Genomic DNA, 26,773 nt, shown 5'->3' with positions numbered 1-26,773 from the left:
AAAATTAAAGTGTATTTATACTGAACTATAGGTCAGTAATTAAAAACAGATGTGTTACAGAGTAGGCCTGAAACAAGTAAAAATACAGAAGATAATGAAGGAGAAGAAAAACGTCCCAAGGTTTTGATGGACATCATGTAGTGGTGAAGGACACAGCACTGAACTTGACAGCAGAGATAGACGCACTACCCCAGTGAGTACAGAAAGTTGGAATGAACACTGGCTATCAGACTAAGCAAACACAGACTTACCCATATTTGTATTTTCTGTGGCAATTCACCGAGCCTAGCCTGAACTTTCTCTAAATAAACTGCTTGAAACTATAAGCAACAACACTTAAAAAAAGGTGCAATCTTGCATTAAAGATTTCAAAGTTTTTGACATCTAAAAAGGGAAAAGACATACAGACAAAATAATGTCAATGATGATTTTTGACATAGTACTTATATACTAGGCCTCGTGTGGAGTGCTTTACACATGTCACATCTTTTAAAGCTGATAACAATCCTGTATGTTAGATACTATGTTTTCCTTATTTTACAGATGGGTAAATCACCACTGAAGCAACTTTTTATTGTTATTTTTAATCGACAAATAATATTGTATGTAATTATGGTATATATATACAACATGATGTTTTGATGCATGTGTACACTGTAGTATGATAAACTAAGTTTTTATATCCATCACCTCACATCTTTATTATTTTTTATGGTGAGACTCCTTGTCTAATTAAACTTTTTGAGGGGCTTTCTAAAGACGAGTCTCAGAATCAATTTGCCCAGAAAAGCTTAAAACAATAAGAAAAATATGGTGGCATTCTGCACTGTGAATTGTCAAAAACTACATGAGAGGGGGAAGAACCATCTAAGTTTTTCAAAAGTGCCATTATCAAATGACACTATTAAATATTTTTAAAAGACATGTTGAAAGAACAGTGCGAGGGAACAGGTCTTAGCCTGCATGTTTGATGAATGCATGGATTCTAGTTATTTCACTATTACATCGAGTTCTCCTATCTTGTTTATTTATAATGAACATATGTGTTAACAAGTGAAAAGAAATATGTGTGGGAAAGTGTGGAGAAAACTATAACAAGAAGGAGTCAATTCTTAGTCTTTAAGCACACGGTCATTTAGTCTTCAAAAACATCCCCTAAGATCTCAGATGGGTGCTGTGCCAGGTATACTTCATGTAGTCAAGGATTGTTCCAGATGCAGTCAAACCCTCTATTTGAGTTTTTCATTACAGGCATCCTGCATAATATGTGCTATAATTTTTACTAAGACATGAAATTAGCTCTGAGAGGTAAGTGCCATGTGAAGTTTTTGCAGGTACAAAGAGATGGAATAAGCCTTCTAGTTCACATCTTCCTGACTTTGCAAATGTCACTGTGTTTTTCTACCTGAAAGCTAATAGGAGGTTCCACTGGTCATGAAAGGAAAACAAAAGTGGGTATCATGTTACTCTCAGAACTCCATAACCTTGATGGACCTTGAACCATGAACAGTTGATGCTCTGTAGCTTCTAAGAACAGGCATAGATTCAGGCAGCATCATGTTGCTGCTCTGCACTAGTTTCATGAGCATCAGAATGAGGTGTTGCAGAAACAACTAGGACTTCAGATATAAAGGAGTAGGTTTGATGAGAGAGAAAACCTTTTCCAAATAGCTTAGTCAATTTATATTGCCACCAGCAAAAGACAATCTTATGGAAAGATACATGCAAAATATCCTCACTCAGAGACAGTCAAAATTATATTTTATGTGCTTCAACAATTCTTTTTTATTCTGTTTTTCAATAAGTCACCTGAGATCATTGGATCTCATCAGCTCATGAGACACAACTCTCATCTTTGACTAAGATTTTAGTCAAGAGTCCTGCAATATCTCACAGGTGTCCACAATCTTGTCTGTCAGGTACTGTGAACAAAAGGAGCTCAATATATTATCTGCTTCCAGCCCCTTATAGATGTCTAATGTCCATGAAGATGATGGTAATCATGGTTGCTACTGTTGCCTACCAGTGGAGATGAGGTGATCAAGCCAAGTATAGTTTTACTGACATTCCCCAAACCATCATCTTTAAAAATTTCTGATCAAGGTTCAGTTCCCTAAAGTAGAAACGTGATCTTTCTTCAGTTTTGGCTGACTGATCTCTCTGTAGGATGCAGGCCCAATGACTTGGAGGTCAGTCAAAGGGAGAAAAAGACAATATGGTGCCTTACCCATGGCCCTGTGTAGCGACAAAATAAACCATGTGGGTTAGGCCCACAGCCCCAGAATGATTTGTTCTGCAGTGATTATGAACTATCTCATCTTCTGTCTCTTTCTTCCTCCTCCTTTTTTCTTTGCTTCCTTCCTTTCTTTTTTCCTTTTTAAAACAAAGAGTCTTCTTATGATGCCCAGGCTATCTCTGAACTGCTGCCTTCAAGCAATGCACCTGTCTCAGCCCCCCAATAGCTGGGACTACAGGTGTGTACCACTGTGCCCTGCTGAGTTTCTGTCTCTCATGCTCTTAGTTTCACCTTAAATACTAAGATCCTAACTGCTTAGAGTGTATAGTATAGACTAGCAGCTCCAACATGATTCTGGAGCTTGTTGGAAATTCCGACCTCACAGGAGACCTTTGAATCAGAATCTATAGGCGCTTCCTATGCACCTTAAAATTTCACAAATGCTATCTTGGACCCTTTTTTTTCCAAGTCTTTTCCCTGCAGCTTTGGGGGAAAGGATGTATTTAAAAATTGGACTCCAGACAAACTCTCTTTCCATTTATTTCCACCTATAAACTATCTATTCATCCTAGTTCAATTAATGCACCTATATTTAAGTTGATTGATGTATCATTTTCTTTGCAAGCAGCAGAGGAAAACAGCTCTGGAGACACCCTGCAACTCTGAATGAGCCATGTGGCCTTAGACAAAGGTATTTATTTAATCTCTTCAAGCTTCATTTTTAGAAGGGACAGAAGCAGAGATAATATGAAAACTTGGGCACTGAAATTTTCTCATTCTTCTGATTCAAAGACAAAACTCTAATAATGGGCTTTAATCATTTCATAAATGAAAGTACCACTTGAGTGAGGGCCCAGCTAGCAATCAAGGAATCCTTGATGGACACCAGACCCCCGCTACCCTTTGGATGTTTAATCCTCTGCCGACTGTATCAACAGCGAAATGTCCTCAGGCATTGGTAAGCCCCTACAGAAGACCCCAAGTAAGAAAACTAGAAGTGCCACCTCAAAGAGCTGGACATGATGTCTCTCTCTGTCTCTTTTACTTACTATTTTGATTGTCTCATCACTGGGACATGGAATAGAAAGTGCTGCCTCCTTCAGAAGACATTGGTTTTATAACTGGAGATTCTGGATCCTCAAAGCTTGCTTCAGGATCTCATTTTGCCCTTCTGGATACCACACACTCCTAGTGGAAGGAAGCAGGAGTGAGGAGGAGGTGAGGTTCCAGGGAATCACAGGCCTAAGCTTAGGACACTAGGACAGCCAGTCCTGCTTCCCACAGGTTGAACTTCGGTGTCATGTTATGTTTTCCATCCTTTATCTTCGTAGGTTTTTAATAGACTGAGCATCTGAAACTTAACATTTATATTTAATCAGCTAATGCTTCCAACTCTTCCTGGAGGCTGAGAATGGCCATTAACATTGATTTAGTGGATGCTAAACATATTGCAATAAAAGGGGAAAATGGTTTGACAGTAAGTTTAAGCAAAGCAGGAGAGAAGCACGTATGCACACAGGTACTTCTGCTCACGTGTGTGCATGTCACACAGGAAGCACACATGCACACACACACAGACCTGTCTGCCAACAGATAGCCCTGACTTTGGGAGGTAGTATTTACTGCTACTCCCATGATTCTCCTCTCTTTGCCTCCAGAGGCTCCCTCCCTCTTTCACTAACCTTCCTGCAGGTGTTACTGTAGGAACTCAGAACAAGTGCAAATAACTCCAGAGATAATGAATTTTCTAGGAAAATTCATGGGAGTTCAGGCCTCCTTCTGTGATGGTTCATTTGGGTCTCTATAATAAAGAAAAATGTTTAATAAAGCCACAATTAGGATTAGATGACTCTCAAATGCAGAAAGGGATGCTAGATAGCATATTTTGAGCAGTTATTCTGTGTTTTCATGTTCTAGCTCCTTTAGTCACAACCACCTTCAGAGGAGGATGCTGTTATCCTTATTTTATGATTAAAGTGGGGCTCAGTCTTTTATATACAGCAAAATAAATTCAAATGAAAGGTTTGACATGAAGAGCCTCAGGCCATCTCCTCATTATAGATATTACTTTATGAGCACATCCAAACACAGAGTCTCTGATTCCAAAGAAGCATTTATAGATTAGTCTTTACGGACCGCATTTGAAAGGGAACTTGAGGGAGTTCTCTTTGGCATCCAAGAGAAGATCATATCAATGAAGGCTGTGCCTCTTTCCCTTCTCAAAGGGATTTTAGTATGCCTTTTGGAATGACACAATATTCTTTCATACACGTAAATACCAGAAAGGAGTCAAATGCGTATCACCCAACTTGGCAGTTTGTTCTTTCTGCTATTAATTAACAGATGTGTCTTTTTATGTCATGTAATAAAGAATCTGGGGACAGGACCCAGATCTCTACTACCTATGTTAGGATTCATCCTATATTCTAGTTTCATAAGGATGAACCAAGTTGATGAAAACAAAGGAAAAAAAATACTTAGGCCATAAATACAAGTTTTATTGTTGAGGGATAGTAAGGAAATCACAATCCTTTACCCATTGACTGTGGAAGCTGTGTGATAAGTTAGGGAAGGGAACAGCCGCAAATGTGCTGTAATGGAAGGAAGGAAGGGAGTGAGAAAGAGAGAAAGAGGAAGGGAGGGAGAGAGAGGGGAAGGGAGGGAGGTAAAGAAAGAGAGAGTGATGAAAGGAAGGAAGGATCGTGAATATATGAGGAAAGAAGAGTGAAAACCTTGGATGTGAGTCCCATAGTCCCGGCACACAGTGGTCACTTCCCCTCTTAAGGACCCAGTGTTCACATGAAAGAAAAGGCCACCATGGGGGCAGGGGTGAGCTATAAGATCTTCTCCTGCTCTAAAATCTTGTGTTCTATAGCTGTGCAACAAGAGGCAGTTAAAAACTGGGCTCTTTTCCCAGAAGAGCCTTTGGGTATTTGGCTCATTAAAGAGATTAGCTGTCCATTTGTAGGGATGTCTCTCCAATGAGGTAGGGACAGAATGACCCAAGAGTTTTAGTTTTGATTCAATTTATGAAGCGCACATCCAATTTCCTGGCAAGTTTAGTCAAACACATCTCCTATGTTTCAGCAATCCAGGCATTAGACCAGGACAGAAAAAATTCCTCTTACTAATGTGTGACAAATCCGTATGGAGAAAAACACTGTTTCTTCTCTCCCATATGGCACAGCTGAGGATAGTTGGCTGTTCTGGCCTTGAAATGGTTCCACGGACCAGGTGGGTGGTTTATTTCACAGGCTGGTGAAAATTCAGTGTGTCTCTTTCGTGAAGATGGGAACGGGTGAGAATTCTTCTGTTATAGCCTGGGGCTGTCAGCAAAGTCTAAGACACAGTTCATTGGTTTTTCTGCCAGGATGAAAGGGAAGGGAACCAACTACCTTCAGGAGGAAGGAAGGGCAATTTCAAACCCACTTAGGTCCTGCTTCAGAACTTCCCTTGAAGCCCAAGATCTTTGAAGTTTTGGTCTTGTAAGGATAGAGCAGATTTTTCCATGGAAAACCCTTAAACCACTTCACATTCCCATCTCAATGCAGAGAAGGACAAGGCCTTTGGTGGACAGGCAAGGCAAGGGGAAGTAGTTTCTTAAACCCTCTTCAAACTATAGTTTCAAAGGATCGAGACTCAGTGGCTTCTAATTTGAAATGAGTCTTAGTCCTTTTTAAGACATAGTGGATTATCTGTGTCCCCCTCTAAGGGTTAATGGTACAGGTTGACAAGCACAGAGACTATTGCACTGATTAAATAAAAAAAAATCCCAAATGAATAGAAGCAACAAAATCCCAACTCATCTACACCTCTGAAATCATCCCACCTCTTTAAGAAGTGGGGAATTACAAAGAAAGAAAGATAATTCATCTCCTCTGCTCTCAGTTTAAGTTGATGTAAACTATAGAAGGATAATGATTTTCATTATACTTGGAGCATCAAAATGAAACTCTTATTTTTTAGTCATCATCTTCTCAAATTGTTTCCAACTCTTCTTTTTCTTCTTTGCAGTGCTATGAGTGAGATACACTTTTAATACATATGTACTTTATTGATCTACTCATCACAAGGTCTTAAGACCACAATTAAGCAAATAGGCATAAAATTTTCCAGTGTGAAATTTGATGTCATATGCAATTAGGCACAAATATAAGAGGTTTGCTACAATCAAAAAGTAGCTAAGCGATGGAATTTCAGGTTTGAAAGAAAATGCCAAAGGTCTTATTGCAATTTAGAAAATCAGAAACTGGTAAGTTATAAAGATGGGCTTGGATGAACACATACATATACACACACACACATTTCGTTCCCTAGAAATGGCAGCGGTAGACATAAAGTTGTGCATGCATTGGAAAGGCTCCGTGTTGGACATTAGAGAGGATTTTCTAACTATGGGTAACTATTTAATAGACCAAATGAATAGAAGCAACATAATCCTTTGACTAAAGGTAGCTATATTCTTTCTTGGATGTATTTGTGGACTCCGATAAAAAAGAAATTTGCATTTTTAGAATTTATAAAGATCATTTAGTCCAACGAAAGAATCCCTTCTAACGTTTCTATATAAAAAATTAACACATCCTTGCTTGACCATCAAAGAACTGGAAGTTCATCTCCAGTCATATTCCAATGTCAAATAATTACAATGATTATTCAAAATTCCCTTATCATACTAAACTAACATCTATAAAATTAATTTGTGCTTCATTGGAGCAGTGTCAGATACCTAATTTGTTCACGTGATCAACTTTTGAAATTTTGAGTTTGCTTATTATATCATCATATTTCTTTTGCTTTCAAATTAAATATATCAAATTATTTGAAACCATGTCATGGTAGAAATTGTAGAAGGAGTGTGTAAGTCTAAGAGTGAGTGGACAAACTGGAAACTCCACCAAATTGGTGAAGAGGTTTCAATCAACATTTATTTGTCACATACCATATATTCACAGTTTGCTAAGTTCTGAAGTTCCCTATTATACTACAACCTTGAACTAAACTCCACATTCCAAAGAATTATCCTTTGCTCAGAGAAGGAGGGATCTACCATCAGTTATTGTGCTTTGTGGGGCAGGATAGTATTACTAATGGAAAGAAAGAAGAAGACATGAGTAAACTCACAATAGCCTTCATAAGAAGGCTGATGATTCCATAAATAGCCCCAATTCTACAAAGGAGATCAAGATTCTTAGTTTGGAGGCCACAAGAGGGCACTAGACTACTATATGGACCTAGCTCAACTTGGCACAAAGCAGGGGTCAGTACTGGCAATAATACACTGATTGCGATAATATCAAAGATAGAACCATGATAGTTGTAAATTGAGCCAATGCATTAAAAGGAAGATTTCTAAGTGAAGAATTAACATATCCAATTACATAGTGTAATATGAGAACAAGTCAACTACATTCATAAAATTCGAAGACTAACAAGGATAAGAAAGAAATCACTACACACAATCCAGTGTAAACTGTGCTATTCCAGCTAGATCATCTGCTCTCAGATCTAGAGCAAAGATCAGAAGAAATGTTCTTCCACATGGAACTGCTATGTAAATAAGAAATAGCTAACACTTGTGAGTATTTGTGTTGTGCCACATACTATCCTACTCCTCTCATCTAATCCTCACAACAATAGTTTAGTTCTATTTTTCAGAGGTGAAAAGTGAGGCATAGAAAAACAAATTATCCATAATCACACAGCAGTTTGGCTACAGAGTCCATGCTTTTAACCATCATGTCTCATTTTAATATTTTTATTTTAATTGTCCCTAAAGCCTTAAAAGGAACTGCAGGAGAACCTCCCCATCTCAAGCTTCTGCAAAGTTCCTTTTGCCATGTAAACATAACAGTCACAGGTTCCCAGGATTAGAATATAGACATTTTTGTGAGGCCACTATTTGTGCCTCATACTTTTAAATATGGAAAACTCTAAATTGCTACAGCTGTCCAAACCAAGTTTTCAATAACATCCCAGGGATGTTATTGAGCTGTCACTAAGAACTCCCAAGTAAGGGATTGATTAAAAAATACTAACATTTGAACTTTGTACACTGAGCAGTGCACATTCACAGGAATGGACAGAGACTGAGTAGCCCAGATAGCAATATGATAGGTCTTTAACACTCATATAGCAGTGAGCAGCAGGACTGTGTTCATTTGGTTAATTCCACTTTCAGTTTTTACTGCAAGACAAAGGAAGCCGTTGGTAGCTGGTGAGCCCCAAGTTGTACTGAACACAGAAAGCACGTCTTTTTCTGACTTATCTGCCCCCAACCACCTCTTATGCACCAACCAGAGTAAGCATGCTCTCACTGGTGTCAAAAAGAGTTGGATGGAATTACTGAATTCAGTGTGATTTTCTGTGAGAGGAAGATTCTAAGCCTAAACCTAAAGACAACTCTGATAAAATAATGACAATGATTTGGAAGGTTTGGAACCATTTTACCACACTACTGTAATAGGGGATACCAAAAAGTCCATCTTGTTGATGGAAACTGTTTATTAACAGGTGGTACTTGGGTAAAAACTCAAGTTGCTCTATTTCATTGTGCTTCATCTGTGGAAAACAATTTATGAAGGTAGCTATGGATCCCCCAAATGGCTGTTTGTTAAACATAGACAAGTTTGCTTAAGAATGTTTTAAAAACTGTGTAAAAACATCTGACCTAGCCAAGAATGTTACAGCCACTGCCACTGTGGAGAGGAAAGGGAATTGTGCAAGTAAGGCCTCTGCCTCTGCTGGGCACCCAACAGCACTGACACAGACCGAGCAATGAAACACCACTGTACCTGCAACAGGTACAGAAAAACAATGGGAGAACATCTGAAGCCCCTCACCTCCCCCCCCGCCCATAACTTCTTTGTCCAAGAGGGTGCTGAGAAAAATGAAGGTCTAAGTATCAAGTAGGATGGCCTCACATTCAATAGTCTCTGTGTAGCCATAGAGATCATGGAGAATCAGACAATGAAAGGACCACCAACCCGAGGATGAGTCTGGAGTGACATGGATATGAAGGTCAGTGGGATCCTTAAGGCCCTGTCCTCACATGCAGAAGAGGAAGTCATTCTTTTCTTTCAACTTTTTATTTTTGCTTTTTAAAAATTTCTATTGTTTATATCTCATATCATACCATAAGGACAATTTCTAGTCCAAAATTGGAAATGGCATGACAGTCTTTGTTCCAAAATAGTACATTATTGTCTAGGTAAGAACATTAAAAGAGGAAAATTACCAAAGATTATATTTTTTTAAAACACTGATTTGAATTTGCTTTTTACATGATATTGTACAAATGTTTGTCACAGGCATTTACTTCAATAAGAGGTGAGTCAGTCTTCATTTTGCCTTGGTGCTTGGTGAATTAAATGTCATGAATAAGGAGTACAAAATTTGTTGTCCATACTTTTAGGACAGAGATGGACCTGATATCTAAAATGTAAACTAAGCATTATCATATGTGTGTGATTCTATATTTATGTCTTCTTTGTTTTAGATTTATCATACTTGCAATTAAATTCAGATGTTTGATACTACCAATTCAAAGTCTGTCACACACATTTTTTAAGTGCACATTTCTTTGTAATTTTAAAATCCAATAAAAAGGATATATATAAAATAATATTTTCTATTATTTTGGGATAATTTTAACATAATTTAAAATAATGGTATTGTCAAATCATTATTTGGTCATAACATTTTGTAAATGGCACAAAACATGAAATGGGTCTTAAAAATCTAGCAAGAGAATAATTTTGCAATTTGTACTGCACATCTGCAATTTGTACACGCATACAAATTGTGTGAAAATATGAAAACACATGCACAATTTCTTTTGGTTGGTAACTGATTAGTAGTTGAGGAACTGCTCCAACCTTTCAAGATAAAGAGTAAAATCATAAGAAGTTTATTCACTTTGAAATTATATTAAAAGTTTGATAAAAATCTTAGGGGTCATTAGCATTCAAACAATAATATTTCTAGGTCCGTCAAAAATTATACTTTATTAAAGTTGTTTGTATATAGGTTATATGAGTATATTCTTGTTTTTATTTTCTTTATTGACTGGTACTAGAAATATGTATTTTTCTGTGTTCAGAAATATGTGATTTGGATAATGGCTGAATTCTTAAGTGTCACCATCATATCTGGAAAAAAATAATAAATACTCTCACAAAACCTAAGATGAATCAGTGGGTATATGCTTCATACACAGATGCCATTTAGCATGCAAGGAAGAGTTACTACAGGTGTTGGGTTAAAAATTTGAGTGGCCAGAGGACTTTCAAAAAAAAGCAGGCCTGGGGCTGGGGATGTGGCTCAAGCGCTAGCGCGCTCGCCTGGCATGCCTGCGGCCCGGGTTCGATCCTCAGCACCACATACAAACAAAGATGTTGTGTCCGCCAATAACTGAAAAATAAATATTAAAATTCTCTCTCTCTCCTCTCTCACTCTCTCTTTTAAAAAAAAGAAAGAAAAAGCAGGCCAGATGTTGCTAAGAGCCTTGATGAAGAGCCTACTCAATAGACATTTCCTATGAACCAATTTCTGCAAAGCTCTGGAGAAAACCTTTTGACTTCAAGTGACAAGATTCATGGATTAAAAAACAAAACAAACAAAACAAAACAAACTGAGCCAGATATAGTGCTGCATGCCTGTAATCCCAACAACTTGGCAAGTTAAGGCAAGAGAGGCCAGCGTGGGCAACTTAGCAAAACCCTGTTTCAAAATAAAAAAATAAATCAAAGAGCTGGGGATGTAGCTAGGTGGTAGAGCATCCCTGACTTCAATCCCCAGTACTACAAACAAACATGTAGAAACAAATTATAAAAAAGAAATCTTTCAAAACTGCTTGAGAGTAATAGAATATTAACAAGCCTTAAAACTATTGAAAAACAGCTAGGAGAACTACCAGATAACATTGAATGGTATTTTTCTTTCCTTTCAATATAAGTACATGACTGGATGAGGGACTCTGGCTCTGACTGTTTGGCTCAGTCTGAGAATTTGAGACTTTGAGAGAAAGGATGTGCTCGGAGAGCCAGAGTCTATCTGCACACTTTGGTGGTATTTACTGTTTAACCCTAAATATATTCTGAAATTCTGTGAAATAAGGATGCCCTAATATTCATGGAACAGCAATGAATATTTTGTTGCAGTTTTCAACTTCCTATATGCATGGGTAAGAAAAAACCTGCACTTTAGCTGAAAATGAAATACATATTTGCTTAATCTCAATTTCAACTCAGAATTGAATATTTATGCAAGAAAGAAACAAGTACAGGTTTGATATTAAAGAAGTAAGATTCACTCTTCATTTTGAGTTTCAAAAAAACATTTTTGTACATATCTAAGACTATATAAAAGATGAATAACCAATACAAATCTAGAATAATGTTGAGATTGCTAGGCTTATGATTAGGTCACTCAGAAACGTTTTTTTAAATTTTGTCTAAAATTGTGACATGGCTATTTGTGCATGTGGTACTATGAAATGAATGTAGGGCTTCACACAGGTGAGGCAAGCACCCTACCACTGAGCTACATCCCTAGTTCTTTCTATTTTGAGACAAAGTCTCTCTAAGTTGCCCCCACTGGCCTCAAACTTGCAATCCTCCTGCCTCAATTTCTCAAGTAGCTAGGATTATAAGCATATAATCCTGGCCAGCTATTTTTTTAAAATTTTTATTACTTTGGTTTATCATTTAGAAGCTTTAATATTCAACATGATAAATAAATTTTCAGGTAATAAATAATAGGTTATAAATTTTTATCCTCTATTTAAATGAAATCTACTGAGATTACCTTAAGAAAATTAAACTACTATTTGGACTTAAGCCAGTTAGTGTTTAAAGCAGTACAAAAAAGTTACTGTCTTATGAGAATTGAAGGCTTTGAAAATGATAATAATGTCAAAGAAAGGTTCAACAATTTTTTATTCTTTTCAAGAAAGGTTGGATAAAAATCCATTTTTGATTTTAAATGGGAATAAACTACTCTTGATCATACCATATTCATATATTATACTTTATCTCATTAGCTTAACAGTAGTAGTGTTTACCATGTGTGTTTGTCAAAACTTATAAAGCTGTACATTAAAAAAGATGCCTTTTATATATGTAAGGGACACCTTAATAAATCTTTTTTTAAAAAGATCACAATAAGCTAGATGTTATAGCACAAGCCTGGAATCCAGGTGACTTGGGAGGCTGAGGCAGGAGGATCCCAAGTTTAAGACTAATCTCAGCAACTAAGTGAGGCCCTCAGCAACTAAGTGAAATCCTGTCTCAAAATAAAAAATAAAAAGGGCTGAGAATGTGGCTCACTGGTAAAGTACCCCTGTGTTAAATCCTCAGTACCAAAAAAAAAAAAAAGTACAACAAACTTACAATTATATAAATTACATAAAATAAAGGTAATAAAAATGTTATAATTCTTAGAAGCACCCTGCCATGATAATGTAGACACAACAGCCTTATCACGAATGAAATCTGGGATGTCCACAGTATAACAATTTTTTTCCCATTCTACAATTAAGTTAAAGGTCAAATTGTCCTTCAATGACATTTTCAATTTTATAATGACACAGGCCCTGGAAAATATGATCAAAAATCAAATATAGCCAATTGAACTATATGTACTCTTTCTTACTTTGAGGAAAATAATTCATGGAATAGAAAGGTTTAGTTAGCTTTCTGTATCTATGAAATAAAATACCAAAATGCTATGTCAGAATAAAAAAATCTAATTACTTTGGGCTTAATCTTTCATAGCAAATAGACTTAATTTACAGAGTTTCTTTTCAACTCAGCAACCTGAACCCCATAAAGACCTGTCCATTTCATGACTTACATCATCTGCTTTAAGGATCTTGTTTGCTACAGAAGTATAACTAGTGAACAAATAACCAAACCCAGAAATTTATAGAACTGGAATCTATTTCAATTACAGCATGTGGTTTGAAAAGGAAATAAAAAATGCAGAAAAATTTTAGAAAATTTATTTACCTCATCATCTCAGCAATCTTGAATTTCCTACAAATATAACAAGTAAAATATAGCTCTTTATTCATAAAGACAAGCAGATTGGAAATAATTACCTTGTACCAAAGAAACACTAACAATAACATTTTATAGTGATTGTAATTTTTCTAATAATCTTATGGTGTAGGACTGTTAGCATCATTTATAGGTGATAATGAAAATACAGTAGCCACCACTACCCCAGCAAATGAAAAGTATAATGCCAAATGATTTGTATGTGGTGCCTAATTTTCATTGTAACCCTATGAATTAGACATTGTCAACATCTCCTTTTATAAAGAATTAAGTACAGTCACTTAACTACTGATTGGCAGATGTTAGACTCAAAAGCGCAGGTATGTTATTGGTCTAAGCCTATACTGTTTATATTTCAAACGTCTTCTACCAAAGAGTATTTAAATTACTGGAATATGACTTTAATAATGAAGTTTTCTGGATGATATGTATATTATATTTAATTATACCATAAAGCATAGAGTCTTTTAAAAAAATGCATCACAATAGTATAGTGCTATTTCTACACTTCCAAAAATGAACTAATTCATCAGAAGTAAAAACTGTGCACTGTAAAAGAACAGAAGAAAGTATAGAAGTAGAAGAGGCAAATAATTTACTCAGGGTGCTTGACTAGGGTATTTTACAACCTTGTCAAGATCTTCCAAAAATAAAAAGGACTTGTTATGTATTCTTTATTTCCCTGTTAAGGGCAACTGTTTAGTATCTATTCCTCCAGGTCCAGGTTTCACAATCATATATGATTATTTAAAGAACAGCTAGATATATAAAGAAAAAAATTAACATAGCAAACAGTTACTCTAGAAAGCCTACTTACAATGTTGGTCTATGGCTAGCATCTGGGAACCTGGATTTCAGCAGGATTCCCATCATGCCCTGTTAAGAAGATCACTGTGCCTAAACCGTCCATGCAAACAATATGGTTTGTGCTGAACACTTGCTTTCTTCCTGGAGTCTGTAGTTTTGGTTCATGCTAACCCCAATAAGTGTCTTGTGCACTGAATCTCTACAGTGCTTCCCCAATAGACAATATTTTTTCATTTCACAGGTGTGAAAGAATGTTGAGAGAATCAAATACATATTTGACTCTGCTGGGAGAGGACTCTTAGAAGTTTGGTTTCCTCTGGAATTTGCCTGTGTGCCTTTACCCTTTGCTGATTTTGTTCTTGTGTTTTCTTGTTGTAATGACTCAGAATACAACTGTGAGTACAGCTATATGCTGAGTCCTGTGGGTCTTCCTAGCCAATCACTAAACATGGGATGTTTTGAGGATCCCTGACACAAATAGTAAGATACTTTCACAATAAACCGATAGCTACCGCTAACAGAATGGCCATGATAATTTGCTTAAGATTGGCAAACCTGGAGATGTTTTACCCGCCACTAACAAGTACAAAAGTAAGTTCCAAACACCTGACCTTGAATTATATAATGTACATTTTTTGTACCCACCAGGCACTCTAGCAGGAAAAGAATTAGGAGACCCTGCTCCAGCACCACCTTCTTCTTCATCTTCTTCAAATTCCAAATGCTCTTCCTCACCAGGGGCTAAAATTCTCCTATATAAAAAAGGACAGAAAAGTTAGTGAGCTACTCCACTTAATACACCAGCTAACCCTCATAGCCACTAACTTCCCAGATAAGATGCTGATTATTAGGTTGATGTTGATATAAATGTCAATGTCAATCATCTCATTGCTACCAATGGTAACAGTCATATCACCAATACCAAATTTGATAGGGAAAAAAATACAGAAATATTTGAAAAATAGGCATAAAGTAGATAATAAAATCAGAAGACAAAATATGGATGCTTATTTATTTACCTTAATGGGCTAGGCTGAACATCAAATGGAAATTCTTTATTATATGTGAGAATATTTTTTAGGACTAGAATAAAGACATAGACAAACATTAGTCTTATATCTTAGTCTTACATGTTATGTAAGTCTTATATATTAGTTAGTCTTATATTTTATATCTTAAATTGATACTTTTAATCGTATTTTATAGTGTATTAAGCACACATTAATATATGTATTTTAAATTCCGAGCTTCACTATCATTTTAAGACTCTGCAATTGACTACTGAGTGTCTTAGCAAAATAAAAATGTCCATAGTGGACTGCAGGTACCAGTATTTTCAGAGTACTGTAAGATCTCCAAGGAAAGTCTCAGAGCCCTCATAGAAAATGAACCATAAAATAGTTCTCCAATGTACAAGGTCCTAGGTGATATGGGGTACCAGTGAAAGAGAATACCACTTCTCCTGAAGTATTTTAATTAAAAGATTGATACTGAAGATGACTAATTAAAGAGAAATAGATAATCACATCTTATTCTTTATCCTAAATAGATTTCCCTCAATACTTATCACACTGGTAAAGTTTGTAGCAACAAGGTTATAATTCCAATATTCCTTTTATGATGAAATTTAGTGTATATGTGTGCACACATATATACATGCATATGTATATATGTGTTTGTTTATATATATATATATATATATATATATATATATATATATATATATATATATATATTTACACGTGTGTACACACACATACACATACACACACACACACACAGCAGACTTTCTCCTCAGGGAAGTCATCAAACAACATAATGCTATCACCTCTTGTGTCCTGGTTGATTACTTTCTGGCATGTAAGCCTACAGGCAGATGTTCTACAATTCTATCTGTATCTGGAAAAGTATTTTATGAAATTTATTGTTTCATTTCCCAATTTATGGGTTCCTAGTGACTACCTGCAATTATTTCAAGGTGAATATTTAGCATTATTAATTGGGCAACACATGGTTTTTACTCTAATTACTCAGACTTTAATTTTGGAGTCTTGCAGATTTCAGTTAAAAGGAGTATGGCATATTGGGTTCCTAAATAAGGAAATTCAAAAAGAACAGGTTGTAATTACATAACTTATTCCAATAGGAGTCAATCATACAGTGAGAAAGAAGTTGGAAACTTGTACCCAGATTCTCATTACTCACTCTTATTCTCTCTCCCTTTAGCTCTTCTTCATTCTTTATCTCTTTCTTCTTCTCAACAAATGCATACCGAGTACTCACAATGTTCCAATCACTGTTTTAGGTGCTAAAGATAAACAGTAATCAAGAACTCATATTTGGACCTTAGACCTTACTAAGGAAAAGTATACAATAAATATGCCAACAAATAAACAAGATAATGTAAGATGTGATTAGTGGTATGAAGGATACAAGCAGGATGCTGTGTAAAAGCAGAGAGAACCTGGTAGAGTAGCTAAGGTAGACAGGGTGCCTTTCAAAACTAAACTGTAAGAAGACATTTGAGCCAAGACCTGAGATGAGAGGAATCATCCATAAGTGGCTCTAGCATAAGGCTTCCCAGGTATTAAAGAACAGGCTGGAGCAACAACAAAGGTTCCAAGTAGGAAACAGTTTGCCTTATTCAAGGCACAGAAAGGACTGTGGGAACTTAAGTCTGACAAGCAAAGGGGAAGCAGCAGGAGATCAAAGTAGAAGGTTTAAACCAAAACCCAGCCCTACAATTACAACAATAACTTGAACATTTACATAAATACTCTAATCTCCCCAGTTCTAAAATGAGAATGCTACTTCCTTTACAGGCTATTGAGAGAATTACAGCCTAAATAAATGTATACAAAATGGCAAGGGAAAATCTAAAATGGACATTCACTCTCTCCATGACCTTTTTGATCTAGTTGACTAGAATCCTAATATTTCTTATCTCACTAAGAATTACTGTTTATTTTTTAATACAAGAACATCTTTTCTATACTTCTGCATGATCATTGTTACTAAACTATTAAATCAACTCAATATTAATAAGTAATATTAATAAATATTGATCAATTACACAACAATGGAATAGATACCAAGAATGGGGAGCAGGTAACAAAAAGATCATGTCTTACTCATACCAGAAACAAACCCACAGAAATGATCATATTGTAATAAGAGTTTAATGAAATGAGCAAAAAAATCAACCATTAAAAATGTATATAACAATAATCTTTAAAAGCTGATCCTGTTATGGTGGCATGTGTCTGTAATCCCAGGTACCAAAAGCCTGAGTCAGGAGGACTAGAATTTCATCTGCCTAAGCAATGTAGGGAGACCCTGTCTCAAAATAAAAATAAAACAATAAAAGGGCTGGGGTTGTAGTTCAGTGGTAGAGTGCTTGCCTTGCACATGTGGCAATGGGTTCAATCCTTAGCACTACATGAAATGAATAAATAAAATAAAGGTATTGTGTCCATCTACAACTAAAAATGTTTTAAAAAATAAAAATAAAAAGGACTGGAAATATAGCTCAGTGGTAGAGCACCCCTGGGTTCAATCCCTAGTACGTCAAAAACAAACAAAAAAGTTGAAAAATATCTTGGTTATTAAGAATATCTTGGCTGAGTGTGGTAGTGCACACCTGTAATCCCAGAGGCTTAGGAGGATTAAGAATTCAAAGCCAGCCTCAGCAAAAGTGAGGCATAAGCAACTCAGTGAGACCCTGTCTCTAAATAAAATACAAAATAAGGCTGGGGATGTGGCTCAGTGGTTATCTTGCATTTGTATTGTAACAGAATAATTAAATAGTATTTTCATTTCTTTGGTATCAAAGCTCTGAAGAGGAAGTATTTGCTTTAGAATAATAGCTTTGTTATATTATTTTTACAAGTTAAAGTACTATGAAACATTTAATTTATGTGAATAGCTTTAGAACAAATTTAAATAGCTTTAAAACAAATTCTGTTTTACTTTCTATAACTGTATTATAGGTTTACATTTTCAACAACTATGGAATAACAGATTCTATTGTTCTTTTAAAATAGCTTAAACTTTACATAGAGTTTTCTTTCTACCAATACTAGCAATGATGTCTTAGGAGGATCTCAAGAGGAGCTTGAATTTTACAAAAGACATTATCATAAGTATGAAGCATGTCATGGGTTGGAGATTCATTGGCTGATTTGGTAGGACTTACACACTTTGGATCACTACATGGTAGACATCTGATGCTACTCCACCATGGAAAATTCAGCACTCCAAGCCTTTCTCTTGGAGCACAGACCTACCAACCTCCTGAAGCTAACCCTCAAAAGATGACACACAGGCAAATATCAAAATGCATTTTGCTTTTGGTGACTGACGTGTTTCATTTTTGTGGTAGGAAAATGGGCAGCTGCCTCAATTTTGAAATGTTATTTTTTAAATTATAGGAAAAGATTCCTTCAAAACATTCAAATCTATTTAACTCAACACAATCTTGCCAAGTTCATACTACACTTAAAGCATTCAATAGGCTCTGGGGTGGGGGAAGAGTTCATTCAAATCTCTTTGAGGACTAAAACAAATACAAGTGAAAATAACACATGTGAGAATCTGACAATGGATAGTTAAAATGATTCTATACAGGAGAGGAGGCAGAGTTTATTTATGCCTCTATAGAGACAGCAGAGAAAGCTTTCAGGGAGAGGTGGGATTTCTGTGAAGCCTTGAAGGGTGGCTTAACAGAAGGGAATTTTGCAGGGTGGTGGTGGGGAGATATGCTTGAGTAAGCAGCAGTACATTACTGCAATTAACATAAGAAAAATGGCTCAGACTTTCACAATCATAGTTTTAGTATTTTCAGCAGAATTTAAAAGATTTCAAAATGTTCAAGTAAAGAATACATCAGCCTAATAAACCAGCCAAGAGCTAGTGATGTAGCTCACTGGTAGAGCATTTGCCTTATATGGGAAATGCCCTGGGTTCGATCCCCAGAACCACACACACGCATTAAATTTTCAAAAAAAACTTTTTTTAAAAGAAAGGAAACCAGTTAAGTTCAACATATTAAAAGTTAGAATTCACTATTTTCCTTAGAAGAGGCTTAACATTTTAAAAAGAAAGCTTGAATAAGTATACTTAATCTGAAATATTACTAAATACCAATTTGTAGAAAATATTTAATTCCAACTCAATAATTAACTCACAACAAGTGCCCTGCTTGGATAAATTCCAAATTACAGAGTCTACCCTACTGAAATACAGAATACTCACTTATGTTTCTTTGAGAAGCAACAGCAAATTAAAATCATCTAAAAAGATAACTATCAAGAAGGGAAAAGTACAAATGAAAAACATTATATAAAGTATAATAAAGTGAATCTCCAAAATACTCTTTCCATTTCTATTCCAAATCTTTTTTAAAAAGCCAAAAAATTAATAGATTTTAACCTGATCTTCGACTAATACATGGGTCAATAATTTCTTAGGAATTTGAACTGGAGAGCTGTACTTAGGAATGATGTAGTACAGCACCACTACAGGTATTACTAACAGCATAGTGAAAGAACCAATCCAGGTGACCCTAAAACTCATTGCTGGGATTTACAAGCTAGTGTCAGTGTTGTCCTTAGCAGAATTTTACTGAGAGGATTCGAGTGCTTAGCATATAGATGCTATTCTAAAAAAAAAAAAAGGCAATTAATGAAAGATCTTGTGAGGCAATAGAAGTACTTGAGTATGCTCAGAGGAAGAGAAGAGATAATAAATATATGAAATAAACATCCACAGTCTTTACGGCCACTCTGTGTATCTATAAGATTCTTAAATTTTGTTTGGAAACAAACAACTAATAGGAAATAGTGACTGAATAAGAAGCCAAAATCCTAATAATTTTTATCATAAAAAACTGAGGGCTGGTGACATAGTTTATGGTAAAGAACTTGTCTAACATGCCCAAAGCCCTTGGTTCAATCCCCAGCATCATCATCATCTCTCTCTGTCTCTCTCTCTCTCTCTCTCTCTCTCTCTCTCTCTCTCTCTCTCTCTCACACACACACACACACACACACACACACAAACACACACACTCACACACAAACATAATTTTCAGTAGAACCACCGTATAAACAACTGTTGCAATCTTTTATTTAAAGCCATCAATGTGTTTTTCTCAAAATAATCTTATATGTAGTCAGTCATAAAAGATCATATATCATATGAGTCCATTTAAATAAAATGTCTACAATAGGACAATTTATAGACAGAAATCAAACTAATGGTTTCCTAGGGCTGGGAATTGGAAGGGATTTTAGGGGGATGGCAAGAAGTGAATGACTGCTCATGGGAATAGAGTTTCTTCTTGTGGTGATGAAAATGTCCTAAAATTGATTGTGGTGATGTCTGCATAATTCTTCCAATTTACTAAAAAAATTGAATGATATGTTAAATTGGTGAATTGTGCTTTATATAAATTATATCTCAATCTTATACAAAGTATTTATTAATGCTTTTGAAAAATAAAGTTTTAGGTACAAAAAACCCCTAAAATTTGTGAGAAATATCACATTGATTAGTATCCTTATATACATTGGATATAGGCATAAGAACTATTTCTGAATATAAGTTGTGTCTCTTATAACATCTCCAACTCTTATGATCTAGGGCTGGAGATGTAGCTCAGTGGTAAAACGCTTGCCTAGCATGTGTGAGGTCATGGGTTTGATCCTCAGAACCACAAAGAAAACAAAACTTTATGATCTGGATTACATAAAGAAACCAAAACTATTAAAATTACAGAGTTCATCAGAATTCTTGCCATATTCAGAAGGATGGTGTCCTGAAGAAATGAAATATGATCATCTAAAACTGTGGAAAAGCCACCAGAATCACAACAAATCTTCTATGCATTCCTTTGTTGTTGTCTGTTGTTGTTGTTAACTTCTCTTTTCCAACCCAAACAACAGAAAATCAGATCCCCTTCAGTATACTCTGAGAATCCTTTTTCTATCCTGGATCTGCAATACAATCACATTTCAGCTATCTCAATAATATATGTCTTTGTTAGAATTGCTATAATGAATTAGATATTGGCAGTTTGTGGAATTTATAGGAACATTCTATTTAGTTCTTTTTTGGCAGGGGGTACTGGGATTAAACTCAGGGGCACTTGACCACTGAGCCACATCCCCAGCCCTATTTTGTATTTTATTTAGAGACAGGGTCTCACTTAGTTGCTTAGTGCCTTGCTTTGCTACGGTTGGCTTTGAATTTGATATCCTTCTGCCTCAGCCTCCCGAGCGGCTGTGATTACAGGCATGCGCCACTGTGCAAGGCTCTCTTTAGTTCTTAAATTAATATTTTATCTCTTACTCAAAACATGTTTACATTAAAAGGATTGCACTAGTGTGAACTGAGATACACTGACAAATGTTCTGAGATTTAGGCCCTGCTCAGTTACTGGAGATTGAAGTGAAACAGGACAAACAAATCATTTCATTTCTTTCCTCAATAGAGAATGTGATCACAAGTCTGAGACTCCTTTCTGTTTGAAAATGCTTTGATTTTATGATTCCCCACTTAAAAATCTTACTTAGTTGTATAAATAAAATCTACTATTCCCTAGTCACATAAATGCACTGAGATGTGCAATCTTATCTCAATAAAAAAAGAGTACAGGAGCTGGGTTATAGTTCAGTTGGCAGAGCATTTGCCTTGCATGTGTGAGGTACTGGATTCGATCCTCAACACCACATAAAAACAAATAAATAAAATAAAGGTATTGTATCTGTCTACAACTAAAAAAGGTTTTTTAAAAAGGCTACTTTAACTTACATTCATTCAGTTATTCACACTGTGCCTTTGCCCATACTGCAGACAGTTCTAAGAGAGCAATCATTTGAAACAGCAGAAAGGCTTTATTTGGGAATATCCTAACCAACAAGATAACTGAAGGAATTGTTTCCTTTTTAAAATTTTGAAGAAGGGAAAAAAATGGAGTCAACAAAAAAACACTTTGTAATGCATTCCCAACATTCAGACTGTAGTTTTCAATAACATGTAATGTGAATGGGCATTAATGACTGTAACCTTATATTCTCTACTGGACTCTACTGAAAATGTTTATCAAAATAATTATAATCTTATTAAAGCCATTAAGACAAATTAAAGGTTAATTTGGATATTTAGATGAAGTACAACATATATATTCTATAATAAAGATTAAATCCAAATGGTAATTAAAAATACAAATATTGTAGGAATTTTAAAAGCACCAAAAAATAAGAGAAATAAATCCAATTACTTTCTGTGCTAAACAATCTTAATATTCACAACAGATAAAACTCTCTTCCTAAAAAAATATCACTAAAAAATATAAAACAAAACTTACTTGGTTCTAGCTTCTTCAGGTCCTCCAGTTTAAATTCTTCCTGGGACTGTGTGGACTAAATTTAAAATATGCATATTATATCTTTTCATTACAAAGATTTCACTGCACCCTATGTCTTTTAAATGGCAAGAATAAAATATTTAAAATAAATATATTTCTTGTTTTAAAGGTAGAAAATGAAAAGTTCCAAACTGATTTTTGGAATATTCAAGCTAATAGAAACAGAAAAAATTAGAATCATATCTTTTATTTCTACCGTTTACAAAGTATGAACTAAATCATTTAAGTGTGAGTTCAACTGATCAATTCCAATTGTTATAAAACCCTTCTGAGATAATATTGCTTTGGGCATGAATGTCTAATATCTTATCAGAACAATTTAGAATAATTCATTTAAAAAATCCATTTATCTGTAAAGCTGCACTTTGCAATTCCAAGCATGTTGCAATTTTGCCTATGGTTTTCTGTAGGAAAAAAAATGCTATAAATCCCAAGATAATTTTAACTGTCAGTTACTAAAATCAAGAATTTTTATTTATAAGAGATCTATAGGGACTGGGATTTTAGCTCAGTGGTTGAACACTTGCCTCACATGTGTGAGGCACTGGGCTCGATCCTCAGTACCACATAAAAAAAATAAATAAAACAAAGATATAGTGTCCATCTACAATTTAAAAAATTTACAAAAGAGATCTATACTTCTTTAAATAAATTATTATTCCTTTTCTAGCACCTTGCAGGTTTTAGAGAAGAGAATCAGAAGACAAAGGGCTGAGAAGTGGGAGAGAGATGAGTATATATTCTCTTCTAAACTAATATGCCACAACCAATTCTAAATCAAGTTTGGTTTGGTGATAGGTCTAGATATGATTTAATTATATATAATTTAATTATATATTATTTTAATTATATATAATTTAATTATATATAATTTAATTAGATATGGTCTGCAGTTACACCTGGCAGCCAGAAATGCCTCCTGGGCAGGTATTGTAAATAATATGTTCCTCAGAAATCAGGCTTCCAGGAAAGGAGGAGGTACAGACCACTTCACAGGTAGAGGTCACTGGAGTTTTAGGAAGGAAAGACCTTTTAAAGTCACTTAAGAGTTCTCTAATCTCTCATTTCTTATATAAGGAAAACCAGGCCCAGAGCCAAAGCCAGGATGCAAGACTTAAGTCTTCTGACTCTAGGTCTCAGCTCTCTCCCCTAGGTCCTGCAGCCTCCTGGATCTTTTGGAGTACAAGATCTGGGGGTCTTTATAACCAAAGACAAGCTGGACAGCTATAAATTAAAGAATCAATAGAATTCTCAACAACAACTCTAGTCTCAGAATAATAAAGAAAATGAAGAAAAAGTTAATTTTTTCCTCATCACTTAACAAGGTTCATTTTTTGATATTAACCTGTTTGTTTTGTAATTTTAAAATGTTTTAGGAGGTCAAAAGACTTTAATCTCAGGCCATGTGGCTCACAGGTTCTACTCCTGAGCAACAAATGCTGGAGAAATCTAACTAATTGAAGGCAAATAGGTGACTAAAATATGGGATCATTAAAACTTTTTTACATTTTTTATTGTCTTCATATTCATAACATACTTCATTAACTATTAATTTATGTACCTGGATATCTAAGATTCTATTCATCAAGATTTAGATATTTTAAGTCTTAATTCAATGATGCCAGCTGATCACTTCCTAATCAGTTCCTAGATAGATTTCACAAATCTTACAGAAGTGGGATAGTGTATAGTCTTTGTTCCTTTCCTTAAGCATATCAGCTATTTCCTTTGTGATAATTATTTTCCAGGACTAACATCCTAAGTCTCTTAAATCTATTGTGGATATTAGCACTTACTAAGGAAAGACGAAAAACACCCTTTCAAATTGTAGTAACATAATTTTTTAAGTAGATTTTAAATATTTTAAAAATACAAATATATTTGGGCAAGAAATACGGCTAACCCTCTGGGGGCTTTTTCTCCCCAAACTCCTGGAACTAAGAATCAATAAACACAGGCCTATGGATTAAAAACTTGCTTAAGTTTAATTAAAAAGTTATGCAAAAAATTACTCCCATTTCCCCTTGTGCAAAAAAAGAAAAGTATTAATAAGACTGAATTAGGTCACCAGGGTTTTCACACTGCCTTTTCTTAAGAGATGAGGAAAAGGGGGATAGTAGAGGATAGGAAAGGTAGCAGAATACAACAGTTACTAATAGGGCATTATGTAAAATTGTGGCTGTGTAACCAATGTGATTCTGCAATCTGTATTTGGGGTAAAAATGGGAGTTCATAACCCACTTGAATCTAATGTATGAAATATGAAATGTCAAGAGCTTTGTAATGTTTTGAACAACCAATAATAAATAAATAAATAAATAAAAATAAAATAAAATTTATTCAAAAACAAGAGATGAAGAAAAGACTAACACATACTTTTCACTATCTACAAGATTAAAAATTGACTTAACACTACTTACTCTGAGCCAGGAGAAAATGGGTGTTGTTTCTTCCCATTTCTTCTCTTCTTTTAGAATAAGTTACTTTAAAGTATCCCCTTTTACATAATCTCTATCAGGGAATCAACTTGACATACAAAAATTTTAATTCAAGGAAGAAAGAACAGTAGTGAAACATTTTGCAATCTTATATGTTTATTTAGCTGACAGGTCTGTATGCCAAGTTCTTGACTTGACGTAATTTTTTTTCCATTTGTTTTTTGGTTTGGGGGGTTTTGTGTGTTTTCTTTTTTGCTTTGAGAGGTGATACATAAAGAGTTATGAAAATTCAGAGTTAAGCATTGAGGTGGAATGCACTTATTCCCAATCCTTCTGTTTTTCCAAGTGACTCGGAACAAACTCCAGTCTTTGGGTTACCCATGCTTTTCAACTAAAGTGTGGATGACTTCCGTTAGAGTTAAATAAGGCCTAAATAGTTAAGAAATTCATTAAGTGATAAGTTATATATCAGTATAAATGTTCACTTAATGTTAGGCAAAGCATGATCAATCTGATTTTTTTTTTACTTAAATATAACAGTTTTTTGTTTATTTTTCTGCTTAATGGACTCAAGAGCAATTTCATTTGGAATTGAATATATCTAGATATTATTTGATGGTACCTTTTGCTCTTCTGTGAATTCAGAATTGTTGTGTTGAGCTTGGGCCTCTTTTTGTAGATGTCTTGCTAATCTGTAAGAAAACATTTTTTTTTAAGGACTGAAAGCAAACTATCTCAACTGCAACAAAGTAAAACAAATTAAATCTCTTAAAAACAATAAAGTACATAATACTTCGTTCTGTTTTTGAAGTAATTCCACATTTTCAAGGCAAATCTACATTACCCTGAGAATCAAACTTTTACAAAAAAAAGTTTGTACAAAATAATGATGCAATAAGATACTTTTCATACCATTTCACTGGGACAAATTTCAGAATCTTAAAGCTGAAAAGAATCTCAAAAAGCACATAATTCAACTTTCTTTATTATGCACTAATTTTTTCTATAAACAACCAATAAATAGTTTTCTAGATTCTACTTTAACACTTCCAGTGAGCACCGATAAGAGTATCAACCATAGATACGTTATCATTCTATCATAATTAATTTCCCAATAAGATTTGCCCAAATCCAAATTACAGCCATGACAATAACTCCATCAAAATGTGCTTTTGAAACATTTTTAATGGAAAATAAAGAAAAGCCGTCCACCAATCAAAAACAGAAAATACTGCTTGCCCAGTTATCATCATATCTAAAAATGGCAGGTAGGCCTTGAGTGAGTTTTCCAGGATGAATTTATGATGCTAGTCCAAGCTCAACAGTGAAGATCCAAAGCTATTTCTGAGACAGTAAAAGGCAAAAATTTACTCTTATGAAGAAAGAGGGGGAAAAAAGACCAATTTTAGACACAGTATTTGATTAGACATGTTTCTAAACAAGATATAAAAATGGCCAATAAACACATGAAAAGATATTCAGTATCATTAGACATCAGGGAAATGCATATCAGAATCATAAAATAATTACTTAGCACCCATGCAGATGGATATAATTAAAAAAAAAAGAGATGAAGAAAATAATAGGCGTAGGGAGAGTACGGAAAAAACTGGAACCCTCATGCATTGCTGATGGGAATGTAAATTGGTGCCAGCCGTTGTGGAAAAGTTTAATATAGTTAAATACAGAGGAACTGTATGCTGCATCAACTCCTAGATGGATATATCCAAAAAACTAAAAATAAATGTTCGCACAAAGCACATGTACACAAATGTTTATAGCAGCATTATTTGTAATAATCAAA

General features: G+C 34.9%; 1 long non-coding RNA gene across 1 annotated transcript; it reads right to left on the bottom strand.

Moving 5' to 3' along the window:
- Nucleotides 1-10,636: 10,636 nt before the first annotated feature.
- LOC144374910 (uncharacterized) lies at nt 10,637-25,664 on the bottom strand. Its single transcript, XR_013434154.1, has 4 exons — nt 25,592-25,664; nt 15,123-15,186; nt 14,749-14,855; nt 10,637-10,648 (listed from the first exon to the last, which is right to left on the bottom strand). It is a non-coding gene; the product is annotated as an uncharacterized LOC144374910 (long non-coding RNA).
- Nucleotides 25,665-26,773: the final 1,109 nt, after the last annotated feature.

Source organism: Ictidomys tridecemlineatus, unplaced genomic scaffold (assembly GCF_052094955.1).
Source record: "Ictidomys tridecemlineatus isolate mIctTri1 unplaced genomic scaffold, mIctTri1.hap1 Scaffold_95, whole genome shotgun sequence".
Lineage (NCBI taxonomy): Eukaryota > Metazoa > Chordata > Mammalia > Rodentia > Sciuridae > Ictidomys > Ictidomys tridecemlineatus.
Note: the sequence above shows the minus strand (reverse complement) of the source record. Positions and strands in the feature narration are given on the sequence as shown.